Genomic DNA, 16,755 nt, shown 5'->3' with positions numbered 1-16,755 from the left:
TTTTTAAAATGTACCTTGGTGACACTGAAGCAGGTGGTCACACCTTGAGTATCATTACTGTAAAAATCTCTTCAAATTGAAGTTAAGAGTCCATGTGTCATATGAGAACCATAAGGTGGCCCTAACAAGTTCCAGGAGGCAAGCATGCATGTTTAGGTGTCTAACTTTTCCACAAAATTTATCTCCTTGTAAAGCAACTGAACTATTTTTAACCATGTTATCACTTAACAGACTGTGAATTCATTTAATGAGAAACTCTATATTATTCCTTTAAATCCTCAAATTTTGTTTAAAAAATAGTAGCATTCAAAGATTATGGTTAAGATGATTTCAAAAAATAGCTAACATTCATAGAGCACTTTACTGCCAGGCCCTGTTCTAAACACCTTATGTGTGTTAACTCATCTAATACATTTAATTTGTCGTATTCATCTAACACGACACATCTATGAGTAGGTGCCATTATCCCCATTTTACATATGAGAAAACTGAGGACTAGAAAAGTTGATTCACTAGTTTACAGAGAACCAGGACTTGAACCCAAGAATTTTGAATCTAGAATTCAGGCTCTTAACAGTTACACTCATGTGTCTTCCAAAACAATTGAGAGGCAATAATTTCAAAGAATCAATTCTGCAAGGGTATAACAAGAACTGTGTTGAGTCTGAAAGGGCACCTTAATATTCTCAGAACTTCTTCATGCAGAAGTTTACCAGACTCTACATGATTCTTTCTTATCTAAGAGAAGCTGACATACACACAAAACGGCAGTCCTTTTTACTTTCTATATTCTTTATAGTAAGCATTTACCAGTTTTCGAATAAAAGAATAAGTTTTGAATGAAACCTTACTCTGTAACTTTGCCAAGTTAAAGAAAGAAAGGTAGGGAGGGAGAAAAAGAGAAAGAATGGAAGGAGGGAGGGAGGGAGGGAGGGAAAGAAGCGCTGTCATTTAATGTTCTTATTGCAGCAACTGTGAATAAATAAGAAACATGATGTTCATTACTTCCCTTCCTTAACAACTGCAGCATCTCAGAGTCACCTGACTTCATTCAATACTCTTATAATTAATCCCACTCACCTTCTGCCAAAACAACAAAAAAGGGTACTTCCAAACTACTCTAAATTACAGCAAATCCATTAAACACAAAATGTGGCCATTAAGGAAGCCACAAATAAGTGTTCCCAGGACCCAAATGACCTGGAAATTAATGGGGACAGAAAGGGAATCTAATCAGGAATTGATGCTGATTTTACATGGGGCAAAGAACTTTCTCAGAGTGTGTCTGTCAAAAACACTTGCTTTGTGGGGTTTGATTTCTGAACAAAAATAATTATTTAGATGAAGCTTAAGCTCTATGACAAAGGGAGAACAACATGATCGAAGGTGCTGTTGAAGAAACTGCTGTATGTGTCAAGCAGCCGACCAAAATAATAGATACATCCTGCTGGAACAAATGAGAGAGTATGACAAAGACCCCTTTATGATCATCTGTTAACGAAGAAAGGACTAAACTAGATACTCTTGAGTGCCAGGCTCACCAGGGTGAGAGGGGAATCAGACTATAATTCCCTCTGAAAGGGAGTAGAAATCTTTTGTTTGAAGCTGAAATCACTTGATACTTTATTGTTTCAGGGTGAGAAAGGTTGTTATTACTTAACAGCCGGGGGGCCCCTTTTGTGGGAGATAATGTCTCCAGATGTACCCAAAGCAACAGAAAAAAAGGCAGTGAGAGCCTAAATGAAGTCACCATCCCACTGGGAAAAATATTTGTCTTCACATTCACAAAATGGTATCCTAACATGAAAATTCAGATGGTGTCTGCCACAAACGAACATGACCAATAAATCAATGGTAATCATGGTATGTTTTCCCCAGGACCCTTCTGCAAAATTGTATATATTTTTTTCTACATATTATGAGTCCATTAGCTCTATTTTACTGAAAAACATGTAAATACATAAGCAACAAATACAATCACTATTTTCCTAAGTAACACATTATTGAAACTATGTTAGAATAAATTTACAAGAAAATAATAATATGCAGATTTTCCTCACAATTTATTACAATTTTTAAATAAGACACAAATACATTGCTTTAGGATTTCACTTTACATTTAAGAGCTTGCTTTAGTAGTATTATAAATCAATTACTTTAAAATATATTGATTGCTAGCTAGATTTCAATTATTCATGGGGAAAAATTGTCATTTCACTCATTCAATAAGCACTTGCGAGCTCTTACTGTCATTAGAGAATTGTGGTAGGGACTATGGGGGATAAAGATAAAAGATATACAGCATCCCCAAGAAATGCAATTCCTAAATTCAATTTTATTATTTATTTATTTTTAATTATTCCAAGTATTTATTTTAACAGTATTTGTGTCAATGAAATAGTATAAAAAGTTAAACAATATTATACATAGAGTCCTAAATTCAATTTTAAATCACTTGCTTGAAGGAAGAGTGAAATTGACCAAGGAAATATCATGAAATACTGTGATAGGTTCCCAGGCTGTTCAGTCCATAAGGTTGTTACTACTGGTAGCATTAGTTTGAACATTAGTTTATGTTCCCAAGAACAACAGAGAAACCTAATAGAGGAAAGAGGATGAAGAGTTTCCCCTGGCTTTCAAGCTTTATTCAAGGTTAGCATTAGGTGTCATTTTAAAATTTTTACTACAGATGGAAGTTTTTACTTAATATACTGTTAATTTGTTTATATCACCTGTCATTTTTTAAAGGTCTGTATTTCTAGTGGAAATCACATAGTATACAGAAGGAACACACCAGTATTTTAAGATATATTTTAAGAGTTATTTTGGACTGTGCTAAACCCCTAAACACAAACAATCCAAAATGAGGAATAACCCAAGTCATTCATATCAAATTTGGAAATACACTCTACAAAGCTTTTGGAGCATAATTTTTGGTATTTAGATGTTCCTTAGAAGAATTATCTTGTGAGTATTTATTTCCTGGATGATTAAAAACCTAGTAGCCCAAAAGGCTTGGTAATAATTAATTTGAAAATAAAATCACGCAATTAAAAATTTTCACCAGGAATTTAGGCAAAATTTAAAGTAGATATGAAAGAAATGACTAAAAGTATGAAAAAATCATATCAACTTAAAGATATGCAAATACTGAAAAAAGGGGTAGCGTTCAAAACCTAGTACTTTTGTCAAATTCTCAGTTGCCCTCACACAAAAAAATACTTTAAAATTTTGTGGTTATTTTAAATAAAATTCTTCTCTTGGATAAAAAGAGTGTATAAACTCAAACAGTAACTGTGGGAGGGGCTTACAGTTGGTAAGAGTATTCAATTAATTAATTTGATTATAAATTACAATAATCACAGAAAGTAATTTATTTTGAAATTTCAACAACATTAAAGGAGATCATAGTTGGGTTTTTTTGACCTACTAAAAAGGGGCATGATTTTAAGAAAACTGAGATAGTCTCCTATAAAGTTTTCAAATACTGTGCTATTTCATCCATGAAGGCTTCTCAGGATTCCACAATAAGTTCCCTGCCTGTTCTTCCCTGTACTCTGTTTAAAACTCTTATTGAATCACCTTGCTGTCTGCCTTATGTTTCGGTTAATGTAAGTACGTGTCCATCTCCTGCAGTTGACCAAAAGCCTCTTGAGAGCAGGGACACCACCTTACTCTTCTTGGTATTCTCACAGGAACTTACACCCAGTAGGAACTCAGTAAGTGCTTACTGAACTTAGAACTTACTGTTTTCCTCTCACGCGCGCGCGGCGCGCGCTCTCTCTCTCTCTCTCTCTCTCTCTCTCTCTCTCTCTCTCTCGCTCTCGCTCTCGCTCTCGCTCTCGCTCTCGCTCTCGCTCTCGCTCTCTCGCTCTCTGTCACACACACACACACACACACACACACACACACACCACACACACACACCACACACACACACAGAGACTGGAATTTCCCATTTACTCCTTTTTCAACATCCTTGAGGCTCTGGGAAATTTGTTTAATTTCTATATTAGTTACCCTAATTTGGGAAAAATGGAGAACATTTACTACTTCAAGCAAAAAAGTCAACGCATTAATTTTTACAAAATGCTAATATGCAATCTAGTGGGTGACTAAAAGTTATTAATAACAACTGCAAATAGAAATTCTAAAGATACAGAACAGCAAACCATCTAGACAAGCTCAACTTTTCACAATATTTGTAAGTTTTAACCACACACTATGAAATGCAGTAGGTACTTTGGAAAAAGGAGATGTTCCATTCCACTTTATATTGTTATGCTGACAGCAAATAAATGCTATGATCAAAGGTAAAGTCTTCTCAATACAGAGATAGTGGCAATTAATTCAAAACTCCTAAGAACCCTTTAAAAGGGTTGAGTTTTCATTTTCTTTCTACTGCTGAGCTACAAATACAGAAGGCCAATTGCCTACCACAAGTGCTTATCACTTACACAGTGGTTGAGGACACTTGCCCTATAGCGCAAAATCATCCAGCCCCTCCAACCCAATGTAGGGGTGTCCCACAGCCCATTGCTATGCCATGCATATTGGCCCCATCATACTGAACACCTAATGAAAATGCAATACTTTTGACTTATTTAAGCCCTTTTAAATCCTGCCTACACTTGGTATAAAAACTTATTTCTGAATGGAAAATTCAGGCTTGTAGGAACACTCAAGAAACTGGCATGATCTCCTCCAGTTTATCTTTCTTTGATCAAGGACATAATTCTTGAAACAGTATCCAACCTAAAGGTCAGTTCTACAAATTAGTCTACTTTCTGAGTGTTTCAGTACAACTGGCCAAAACCTGGCTAAGGAAACTTTTCCTTTTATTAAGACTTTAGTAGGTCTTTGTAACACACTGACTGGTATGCTCAGTCACAGCAAAAATAAAAGTAAATTATGCCAGGAAAGAGAGGTGTTCGCGAATTATCATGAAAACAAATGATAATTTTGTTTATAATTACTAGTAATCACGACCTAACAAAATTCTTAACCAGCTCCTAATGGCCTTGAACTTTCAATTAATGGTTCTAACTTCCAATCTCCTATTTTTAAGAGAAGGACAAGAGAGAATAACATCAAGGTGATTTTCAGGTTTGGTTTTTTTTTGTGGGGGAGGGGGAGTAGGAGGTAGGATGTTTCATCTAGTTTTGTTTTAGATTCAGATTATGTCTGTAGTTGATAAACAATGAGCTCAACAACTCAATCATACAAAACTATGCAGTAAGAAACAAACTTAGCAAAGTTGACTTTTAGGATCTTCAATTTCACAAACTGTCAAATATTTAAGTGTGATCAATATTCTCATATAAAGATTTTCAAATGCAAAGGATAAAACAAAGAGAGTTTCGGAGAGGGGGAATTCTCTTATACATAGTTTAGCAGAATATACTTTATTACATATTCTATTCCCAGACCAAACAAGATAAAACACATTTTTCTACAACAATGACTGCAAAGGAATTCAGCATAAATGCTAGGTCTATTCCTATAGCTATTTGAGAGAAAATAGACAGATGGTGGGGAAAAAAATAAGTTCACTTTCATTCAGAGATCTGCTTGGTTTTGTGTAAGCAGACTCGCAAAGAAATGAATACTCTGAGACTTCTAAACAGGACAGTGCCTTCACACTGTCACATTCACACATTCTCCATTATTACCCAGCGCTTGTCATAGCCCTTCTGTCTTTGTCCTTCAACTCTCCAAATCAGAATGAGTCACTAGCCCCTGCAACTGTCTGGCACATTCCCAAGAAATAAGACACTTTGCAGAGTTAGTTTACCTGCATTGATTCCTGCTCATTTCACTAAGCTGATCTCACTGAGGCCAATGTTCAGAAATAGAAGGGGAATGCACCAACCTTGAACCATAAACAGCTCCCTATGAAGTAAAAGGATAAGGTACTGAGACACTTTAATGCTAATCTTCCACCTTCTTTTCGCCACTTGGTCAATTTAGACACATATGATGAATGATATACTCAAAAGTTAACCTAGTATTATATATAAACACCAATATGCACCTGACTTCCAGTTTGGTACCGTATATTGTTCACATTATCTCCCCCCTCAAAAGGAAATAACTCTCTCAATACACACTAACTCTATTAAACCACAATACCGAGAAATCACAAGGAATATTTCAAACATATAGTCCTAAAAAGACTAAATTTACTAGAAAGAAAATTTTTTCCCACTAAGCATTTGAGTTGGAATAATTATTATTTAAAGTTAGAAGACATTTTTTTCCCTGCTTAGAAATTCACTTTTCATTTAATCTATACTCTCTTTGCTAGAAAACTATAGCCAGGAAACAGTAAATCCCTGGAAAACAAAAATTAACTATAAATACTAAGAGTTTGCTTTCCTGGAAAACAACGAAACAATATATGCTCATGGGTCTGTATTTAAGGATTTCAGATTAGCAAATTAGCTACAACTTCACTAAAGTGTATATATCCTTGGCAAATTCTATTGGAATCTCCTGTTAAAATATGGTCCATCAAAACAGAGTCTTTATTTATAATATCTAATGCCCAAAGTAAACCCAGTGAACACTTTCCCACTTTAAAGTAAGTGACCTTTAAGAAATAGTTTAATTCATTATTTTACTCCTCTCACTTATGCAAGGTACAGGAGGCAGATGTCTGATTTTTCTGCCACCAAATATACTCATTAATCCTGTCTTTTTTCAGATCCGTCCATGAAAAGCAATGCTTGACCCTAAAGCCAAGATGGCTGATAGAGCGAAAAGGCTGCAGAACATTATCCCGGGAAACAAAAGAGAAACAAAAGGGGCAAAAATACAGATCTACAGACCAAGGCGGGTAGAAAGGGTAACAACTGAACAATATCTCACATTCCTCGCCCAATCAAAAATAAAATTTTTAAAAAACAGCAAAGTACATAGGCCTCTGGGTAGAAGTAAAGAACTAAAGGATAAGCAAAACTAGAGCATGATTGTTCTTCAACTTGGAAAATTGGAGAGAGGAGAGGGTCATTTTACCTACCAGTTCTCTGCTCTTCACTTCTGTTTCCTTTCTTCCGACTATTATTCCTCAGATTCCTTTTTCTCCTTAATTCTTTCTACTGAAAGCTGTTCTTTTTTCTCCCCTCCCTCTCAAGGGTCTTTAGACCATCCCCCTTCGCCCTTTTTCCCCACTGGCTGGGAGGACACAGCAGAGAGACTCCCAACCTGCTGACAGTGACGGATGGCTGTGCAGAGGCACACAATGGCAGACGGAGGCATGTCATCAGCCTTGCAGCTGGCCTTCGAAAGAAAGAACCAAAGCCTAAGTCTGACCTGAGGGAGGCTGATTTAATTAAGGTCATAGCAAAGGGCAGAGCTGCCTGTGGGCTACATTCTCTGCCGAGCGCCAGGGACAAAGCTTTAAGATGCTTTTCCAGAAGAAAAATTCAAGAAAGTCATGTTGGTAGAATGTTGAAAGGTGGGGAAAAAAGAAAAGACAACAGAGATGTGTTTGATAAATCAGTACAGGTGTACCAAAAGTTTATGATCCAGTGACATACAGACATCAAAATGCAATGACAGTAGGAAACATATACCAAGTATGTTTTGACATGCCTTTCAAACTAAGAAATATTCCAGATGAATAATGAGATGCCCAGACTGAAGTGATCCAGGCTACTCAATCTAACATCAAAGCAAAGTTTCCATTAATGGCAGGTGCAGGATCAGAATCCAAATGTATATATATTTTTTAACCTACAACACATAGTCTATTTTTCATACAGTATATTTAAGAGAAAAGCCTTACCAAACAGGGAATGCGTTCAGGTTTGGGGATTGCTTATGAGACAAGGATTTTGCTAGATGATTGGGACCCAGCGATGCAAAAAATATACATGATCTCCACCTTCAAGAAGCACATAGCCTAGCGTTGAGGGGGTGGGTGTCAGACGATGACACAGGTAAACAAGTAATTACAATATATGTTGAGGCAAAGACACTAGACTGGTGTGTCTAAAGGGGTGATAGCCTGATTTTATTAAATCCCAAACTTACTTACCCAAATGTATACCATCAGACTACTACTAATATCTTCCTTTGCATGTGTGAACTAAAATCTACCACTGAACTCTGCCCCTAAAATGACAACACACTGGGCTTCCCCGGTGGCACAGTAGTTGAGAGTCCGCCTGCCGAGGCAGGGGACATGAGTTCGTACCCTGGTCCAGGAAGATCCCACATGCTGTGGAGCGGCTGGGCCCGTGAGCCATGGCCGCTGAGCCTGAGCGTCTGGAGCCTGTGCTCCGCAACGGGAGAGGCCACAACAGTGAGAGGCCTGCGTACCACAAAAAAAAAATGACAACACACTGTCCAACAATAACCAATACAGGGAGAAAACAACAAACTCAGGATGTCTTTCGTATGCTCCAGAAGGCTGGCTGGCAGGTGTCACCTGCAGATGAGTTCCTGAGTTCCTGGCCAAAATACAAAAAAATCACAGCCCCTGTCCTCCTAGGGCTTGTGAAACCTAGGCCTACCATAGGGACCATATACACCCCATCCACGGTCTCCTTGACATTTGTCAAATTCAGAGGTACCAGAGAGTCAAAAGGCAGGACCCCCAGTGAACGAGCAATTACTCAGCACCAGAGCAGAGGCTGGACTTTGCATGGCTGAACAGGGATAGAATACTGCCAGCAGTAGCAGGACAGGTAAACAGGGGCTGAGTAATGAGCTCAAGTGATGAGGACTAAAGCACAAACAGGGAGCAAGAAGAAATACTTTAAGGCTAAAGCCAAGTTCAGACGACATGGTAACCGGGCAGCCGGGGAAGGTTATCCATGAACTGACCATATATTGTGAAGGGGGGCCATATGGTAAGGACAGGCACTTGGACAAACAGCAACTAATATCCATCAAAAGATGTCATTAATCATGCAGATAAGATGATTTCTCTCTCATTTGGCCTTTTCACCTATACCTTCACACACAGCCCACTTGCTACCAAATTGCTAGCTTCTCAACATTACTAGCACTTCAATCTGTCTGAGTATATGGCATTGGATGGCTGGGGAATGGCTATCACCAAGCACCTATTGAACAATTAAAGCCATATCTTTTGCATTAATGAAGTATAATATTTTTTAAATCCTCATACAACGTTGACTTTATAGTGGTGGCACTGGTGGTATTAAAAACAACGGTATGTATGTGGGGGTTTTTTAGCCACAATTTTTAAAAAAATAACTCATTTTTCTAATTTATTCTGTAACCGGAATCAGGCATTTGTCCTTGTGCTAAACTTAATCTTTCCAATCTCTTAAGTGTTAATAATGAATTTTCCAACCTCGTTGTATATTGAAAAACAAAAAAACAAACAAAAAACCTCACTCATTCTTAAGGGAAGTGAGTCACCATTAGCAGAGACCATTATGATAAGAGAAGGCTTGCAGTCTCCAAGCACAAGCCAGTAATTAGGCAAGAGCCCCCAAGTCAATAATAATTTCACTCTTCGGAGAGACTTAGTAATCAGACATGACATCTAGTTTGTGGTGAATATGCATTATGTTTTAAGATACTAACATCAAACTCAAAGTCAATGAGGACAATTCTTTTCTCAGTTCCTCAATATGGATTGTCTTAAACTGCAACCTTTTCAGGCAAAAACAATGTTCCAGTCGCACTTCTATGCAATGTTAAAGTCATTTTTAGGGCTTCCCTGGTGGTGTAGTGGTTGAGAGTCTGCCTGCCGATGCAGGGGACACGGGTTCGTGCCCCGGTCCAGGAAGATTCCACATGCCGCGGATTCCACATGCCATGGGCCTGTGAGCCACGGCCGCTGAGCCTGCGTGTCCGGAGCCTGTGCACCGCAACGGGAGACGCCCCAACAGTGAGAGGCCCACGTACCGCAAAAAAAAAAAAAAAGTCATCTTTAAAATACATTAAAGCTAAGACCGCCACAAGCTCTCCCAGGCAAACTTTTCATAATATAAAATCTTATCGAACGTTGCCAAAGTTTTACTTATTGTCCAAACTAAGATGAGGCCCTGATAAAGTAAATAAAGTGAAAGGTTTATCACTTGTCACCATGTAATGAAAATAAATATCTTGTTACAAGTCTGGTTAGTCTAATAATAACAATTTCAGAGCAGATTTGCCTACTAGATCAAAGGACTGATTTGCTGGGAGATAGCAATTCTAAGTTTTAAGTCATACACAGCTTTGAGTCTGTTTCACTTTTTGTAAAGAGACATTTTAATAAAGACCCTATGCCTCACACATCTTTGTATCATTCACAGCAACTTGCACAGTGCCTTGTACATCTTGGGAATGTAACAAAATATTTGCTGGGCATAGTTTCTAACAACCAGCATTAAAGGCTTCCCAAAACAAGTACAGGAAAAACAAAAGAACATGCAAACCTATTTCTAATATGCTTTTATCATATGTTTCACAACACAAATCTGAGTAATGTTTCTTACTTAGAAGAACTTGCTTCTTTTAAAAAATGTGCACTTCGACAATATTTTAAATTAGTAGACTATTTATAGAAAATGCAAGTAAAGTTAACGTTACTTTTACACTTAGTTCCTTATCTGACAAACTTATTACAAGTAGCTTCACCCCACTCTGTGCACCATATCACATCCAGATTCTCCCAAACAAAACAGAAGGTACAGTGTCTGCCTTAAACTTGGGCGCAGTGGATTTCTAAGCCAGAATGCAAATTATTTCACTATTAAAACATTAAAATAACTAAATTGCTAACAAAACCAAAGAGTAACAAATTAGAGTATATTGGAGAAAAAAATATGCTGGCTGGAAATTAGGGACAAAGGGGTTCTTGTCCCTGCTCAGCCATTAATTTACTACATGACCTTACCTAATTAGTTAGCCTCTCTGGGTCTCAACTTCCTCATTTTAATATTATTTTTGAGGCCCATTCAAACTGCATACTAAGATTCAGCATGTGTAACTGTCCTGCGAACTGATTTACAGTCATATCACCCTTCCCCCAAAAAGTCACATTTAACATGGCAGTTTTAAATACTGAGTATGGATTTCTATCAAAGGCAATTTATTAAAATGTCAGATGAGCTGAAGTCCATTTCAAGCAGAGAATTAAGGCAAGTATATTAAAGCAAGTACTGCTTACAGATTCAAGTTTCACCTAGACAGCAGCTGTTGCTATTGAGAGCACAGCCTTTCTTTAATAGTGTAGTTGAAAAATTACACCTCTATACAAATGGAGAAAACTATTAAGGGTGATTTTCATGGTCTCAAAAACGCAGATGTATAGTTTTTCTTGTCCTTTCTTTTTCCTTTTCTATATTCATTTTGTTAGGATCAAGACAAACAGAAGGACTAGCCTGACTTGGGAGGGAGGGAGGAGAGTACGGACATTACAGTACAGACCCAGACAAGCCCCTCTCAATTGATGTACTGTACTAGACAGCCCATCCTTCTAATTAGCGTTCACAACCCAAACGCGATGAAAAGATTTCCTATGGCTGAGATGAAGATGCCTGAACAAGTGAGACTCACCATATGACAACAGCTGAAGACTTGCACTCAAGATGGGATTCAGCACACTCAGGAAAGGGCCAATAAAATAGAAATCTGTGACTGAGACCAATTAGACTAAGTTATAAACTGTTATCTATTTACAGCTTTTAAAAAGAACATATTTTGAAAGTACCAAACAGCATTAGCTTGTATGGTACTTTATCATATACACAGCAAATTAAATCAAAGTTAATCCTCAAAGAATTCCATAAAGTTATTTTACAGATGAAGTAACAATATGTGAAGAATGTGGGGATCTGCCCAATAAGCAAATGGTTAACAATTGTCAGAGCTTTGTTTTAAACTCAATTCTGACTTCAAGTCCTCCAATCTTTACATTTCAAAATGGTACGTCTAACACCAGTTTTCAGTCCCTACTATTACGTCTGATTTAGTAAATTTTACTTTTCACTAAATTGCTTCCCCCTCCCATTCCCAATCTGATCCTCCTCTGGGTTCTTAAAGCATTCTATGCATAATTCTCCAAACACTTATTGGGCTTTCTAATTGTTCATTTCCTTTTGTACCTGAATAGACTCATTTCTTCAACAGCAGAGATTGTTTTATCTTTCTTTATAGATGGAAGCCACCAGGTTATCTTTGCTCCTTGTTTTTTGCGGGTTTTTTTTTTTGGCCTCGAGGCATGTGGGACCTTAGTTCCCTGACCAGGGATCGAACAGGCGCCCCCAGCACTGGCAGCGAGGAGTCTTAACCACTGGACCCCCAGGGAAGTCCCTATCTTTGCTCCTTGTGACCTCTGGAATTTCAACCAATTCATCCAACTCCCTCTCCCTACCAAAAAGAACACTCCACAAAGAGAGTGGGCAATCAGATTGTTTCCAGAAAGCCTGACACACAATAGGTGATTAATAATTGTTAGCTGAAGGGATGGTGAGTGGGTGGATGATGCAATACTCATAAATATTTTACAGCACTTTACAAGGTACACATTTACATACAGCAACCCATGTGAGTAAAACTGTTAACTTGACAATGGTAATTTAAATTTTCTCTTTCTGACATGTGGTTCATCATTCTCAATTTCAGAAACTTGCCCAGAGGCACATAGCTAGTAAGTAGTAACTTTTCAAATTCAGAAATGGCCCACAAGACTACCTTACTCTCTGCTTTGTTTCCTCTTCATTTCCAAGATAGCTGGTTGAGAACAGGCTTGATTATTTCTATTAGAAATAATGAGGTGTTGCCCCATTCTGGTTTCCTGTTGTGAAAGTTTCCTGACTTTTGAAAATTTGAGGGGTTATAGGCCAAACCAAGGAAAGAGACTCATGGGACTTCCCTAGTGGCGCAGTGGTTAAGAATCTGCCTGCCAATGCTGAGGGTTCGAGCCCTGGTCCAGGAAGATCCCACATGCCGCCCAGCAACTAAGCCCGTGCGCCACAACTACTGAGCCTGCGCTCTAGAGCCCACGAGCCACAACTACTAAGCTTGCGGTCTGCAACTACTGAAGCCTCAGCGCCTAGACCCCATGCTCCGCAGCAAGAGAAGCCACCGCAATGAGAAGCCCGCGCACCATAACGAAGAATAGCCCCCATTCGCCTAGATCCCGCTCGCCGCAACTAGAGAAAGCCCGCGTGCAGCAACCAAGACCCAATGCAGCCAAAATTAATAAATAAACATAAAAAACCCAATAATCCTTAAAAAAAAAACAGAGACTTTTACTCAATTAGCTGTGACAAAGGAAATCTAAACAAGTACCATGTAAGAATTCACTGATTCAATTTTCCTGTCCACACACACACACACACACACACACACACACACAGTGCCCAGTCCTCCCCTTGCTTGCTCATTCACAGACTGTTAAAGGGAAACAGGTGATGACTCAGAGTTCACTTCTAACCTTACTTTTCTGGGCCTGTAAACACATTCAGATAAGACAGCGTCAGGTGGACTGAACTGAAAACCACAAGACTTCCAGTTACACACACACACACACACACACACACACACACACACACACACACACACACACACACACACATCCTGTAGTGCAGGTACACAGAAAATTGAGAGGAGTGGTTTTAATGTAAAGGATAAAGTATCAAAAGGTGCTAGCCAATGTTTACTAAGCAGAGGAAGTGCACTACCTTCTGCTTTGCCCAGAAATGCACACTCAAAAGAACCCTTTACATAGCTAATCAAAGACACAACCAAAGTATGATGCCCAGACCAATTCTGAAAACAGCAAGTTTCCTTCAAGGGTCAAACAAACATTAATAGTTCCTTTCTAGACAACCAAAGAACCATAAGGCTAAATATTTTAAATGTATTTGTTTTTATTTTATTTTTTTAACATCTTTATTGGAGTATAATTGCTTTACAATGCTGTGTTAGTTTCTGCTTTATAACAAAGTGAATCAGCTATGCATATACAAAAAACCCGATATCCCCTCCCTCTTGCGTCTCCCTCCCAACCTCCCTATCCCACCCCTACCCTAGGTGGTCACAAAGCACCGAGCTGATCTCCCAGTGCGAAGCAACGGCTTCCCACTAGCTAGCTATTTTACATTCGGTAGTGTATATATGTCAATTCTACTCTTACTTCGTCCCAGCTTACCCCTCCCCCTCCCGGTGTCCTCAAGTGCATTCTCTATGTCTGCGTCTTTATTCCTGTCCTGCCCATAGGTTCATCAGAACCTAAATGTATTTGTTTTTAAAACAGAGACATTTCCAACAGGTAAGCCTGGCTGCTTTGAGGACTCTGTCTTCACTCAGCTCGGGTGAAACCTCCCTCCATCCCCCTTCCTCTAAATTCTTCTCACTTTGTACTGGGAAGAGCTCACGAAGATAGTATCTGCACACTCTCAACACGCGTAATTATGCAACATCGCATCACAGTCACACTGAAACAAGGGGAGTGAACACAAGCCAGTGAGTGGCTCCTGTGCGGAATGAAAGTTCTTAAAATTATTAAGCACTCTATCCTTAACCCTTACTGCTGATGAAAGGAGACATATATCAAAGTCTGTTTTCCTAACCTAATGCGGAGAATTTAAGTGAGCGGCTTCCGCTCCACGGGAAATCTGGGGATACAAATCAACCCTCAGCAGACAGCATCCAGGGACGTCAGAACCTTGGTTTTATTACAAGGGGTGTAGCAACCAGCATTAACCGCAGCACTTAGGGGTCCTCACAGAGCCGGACCCCCTTCCTTTGCCAAGACCTCCCAACTTTGCAGAGGAAAGCTGGAAGTGGGGGCCAGTGCTAAGCCTTTCCCCAGCTTTAAAGAAAGCTGCACGAGACCTTAAAGAGTCGCCTTACCTTAACTAAAAGAAACTGGGGTGGGAGACGGGGGGGGCACCAACCCAGGGTAATAAAGAGACAAAGATCACCCCCAAACGCGTACGCGCGCGCTCACTGAAGCCGAAACTCTGCAATGTACATTCCACCAACCTTTCACTGTAGTCGGCTTCCTGTGGGGTTTATTCCCCCAAGCCAGCCCTCTCCAGAAAGTTTAAGACTGTTCACACCGACTTTCAAAGGTCCATTGTTTGGTTCCCCGTAAAAGCAATGAAAAGAGCGAGGGAGAGAAAGAAATCAAGATGTGGTTCCCAAAGACCCTTTCTTATGGACAGGACTTACTCGGAGGAGTCTTGTTACTCCTAATCCAAAGAGGAGAAAGGCGGCGCGCGGTGGGAGGGGGGGAGGGTGCTGTGGGAGGCGGGAGGATTTTGCCGTTTCAATAGAAATGCCCTAATGCCTGACTGCCGGGAGCCGGGAAGGAGCGGAGGACCATGGTCCGCGTCCTGGCAGTGGCCCCCAGCGGGCAGCAAGGGAGGCAGAGCAGAGGGGGCGGGGGCTGGTGACCCCGTTGCTTCTTACCTTCCCCTCCCCCGCTTAGCGTCGGCTAATTCAGGTGCCTACACAGCAGTCCAAAGACACAGAGCCGAGCTCCTGGCGTCCCAGGGTCTGGATCTTCCCTCCATGGTCAGGGAGCCCCTCCAGCCCCGGCCTGCCGCCGCTGCCGCTTTTACGCAACTGGCAGCCGCAGCCTCTGCCAGGAGGTGAAACACTCTCCTCCCGGGAATGACGCGCACTTCCCTCCGCCTCCGCCTCCTCCTCCTCCAGTCCCGAGCCTCAGGGGCAAGGGCCTCAGCTTGCTCTCTCCGGAGCAGCTACTCCGCCGTCTCCGTTCCTTCCCCTCCGGGAGGAAGAGGAGGAGAATCGTGGCCCAGGCGGCTCGGGCCGAAGCGTCCGCGCGACAGTGAAGTGGGGGGCGGCCGCGCGGGGCGAAGCGGGGTTCCGGGAGTCCCGCCTGTCCCTGGTCGGCGGGCGCCGCGGCTCGCTTGGGTCGCGCTCAGCCTCCGCCGCCCAGACAAGCAACCCGGCTCTGCGGGGCCGAGGGCTGCTGATTGGGCGCTCGGGCAGGCGAGACGAAGAAGGCGGGGGGAGAGGAGGAGCCTGTGGCCGGAGGAGGCGGTGACCGCGCAGAGCTCCTCCCGCTGCCCCAGCTCAGGGCGAGCTGCGAACATCGGCGCTCAGCGCCTCTCGCTGCGGCGCCCAGGAACAGCACCTGACCGCCCGGTTGCCGGAGAAGGCCCCCCAAGCAGCGCCTCCACGCTGCGGCACCCATCAACCCCAGGTTGAGCCTAACCCAGAGCCCCCATAACCTCCCAGCTGAGCTTGACTCTGCACCTTCATCACTTCCCGGCTGAGCCTGACACTGCGCCCCCCATCACTCCAAGGCTGACCTGGACATTATACCCCTGTCACCTCCCGAGGGAGCCTGACTTTGCGCCCCAACATCTCACGACTGAGCTGGACATGCCCCTTCATCGCTCCTGGCTGAGCCAAACTGCGCCCCATCATCCCCGAAGGGACTTCCACAACTCCCGAAATTTTTCTGTGCGTTCGGCCACCGCACTACGGCTGCCCCCACCTGGCCAATCACCGGCGCTGGTTTCTTAGCCTTTTCGGGAGAACTGCCTGCTCTCGACTCAGGACAGCTCCTCCGGCAGCGTAGAGCGGTCCCAGCATCCCGCTCTCACGCCAGAATAAATATACCTACGTCTCCCCACGCCCCCTGCCCGCGCCACTCTGGAGTGACTGCCACTTGCAGGAGTGGCGCTGCAGGCCACTCCCCCGCCCACCCCAACTGCGATGTACCTCTCTATGGACACCCACACTAGGGCTGGAATAGCCTGGCCGCCACCACAGCTGGAGCTGCTCTCACCGAGGGAAAGCTTG

The 16,755-nt window shown here is 41.7% G+C and overlaps 1 protein-coding gene across 3 annotated transcripts in view; it reads right to left on the bottom strand.

Annotated features, from left to right (window-relative positions):
- The window catches only part of CEMIP2 (cell migration inducing hyaluronidase 2), a 78,307-nt gene extending 62,588 nt beyond the window's left edge, over positions 1-15,719 (bottom strand). The window contains exons 1-2 of one of the 3 annotated variants that reach the window (XM_060154983.1): positions 15,391-15,649; positions 14,962-15,041 (exon numbers count right to left, since the gene is read on the bottom strand). The gene's annotated coding sequence lies outside the window, so the exon portion shown is untranslated. Of the gene's footprint in view, positions 1-14,961; positions 15,042-15,390 lie in introns of all 3 variants that reach the window. The other 2 variants (XM_060154981.1, XM_060154984.1) reach the window with 2 other exon arrangements.
- Positions 15,720-16,755: the final 1,036 nt, after the last annotated feature.

Source organism: Lagenorhynchus albirostris, chromosome 7 (genome assembly GCF_949774975.1).
Source record: "Lagenorhynchus albirostris chromosome 7, mLagAlb1.1, whole genome shotgun sequence".
Lineage (NCBI taxonomy): Eukaryota > Metazoa > Chordata > Mammalia > Artiodactyla > Delphinidae > Lagenorhynchus > Lagenorhynchus albirostris.
Note: the sequence above shows the minus strand (reverse complement) of the source record. Positions and strands in the feature narration are given on the sequence as shown.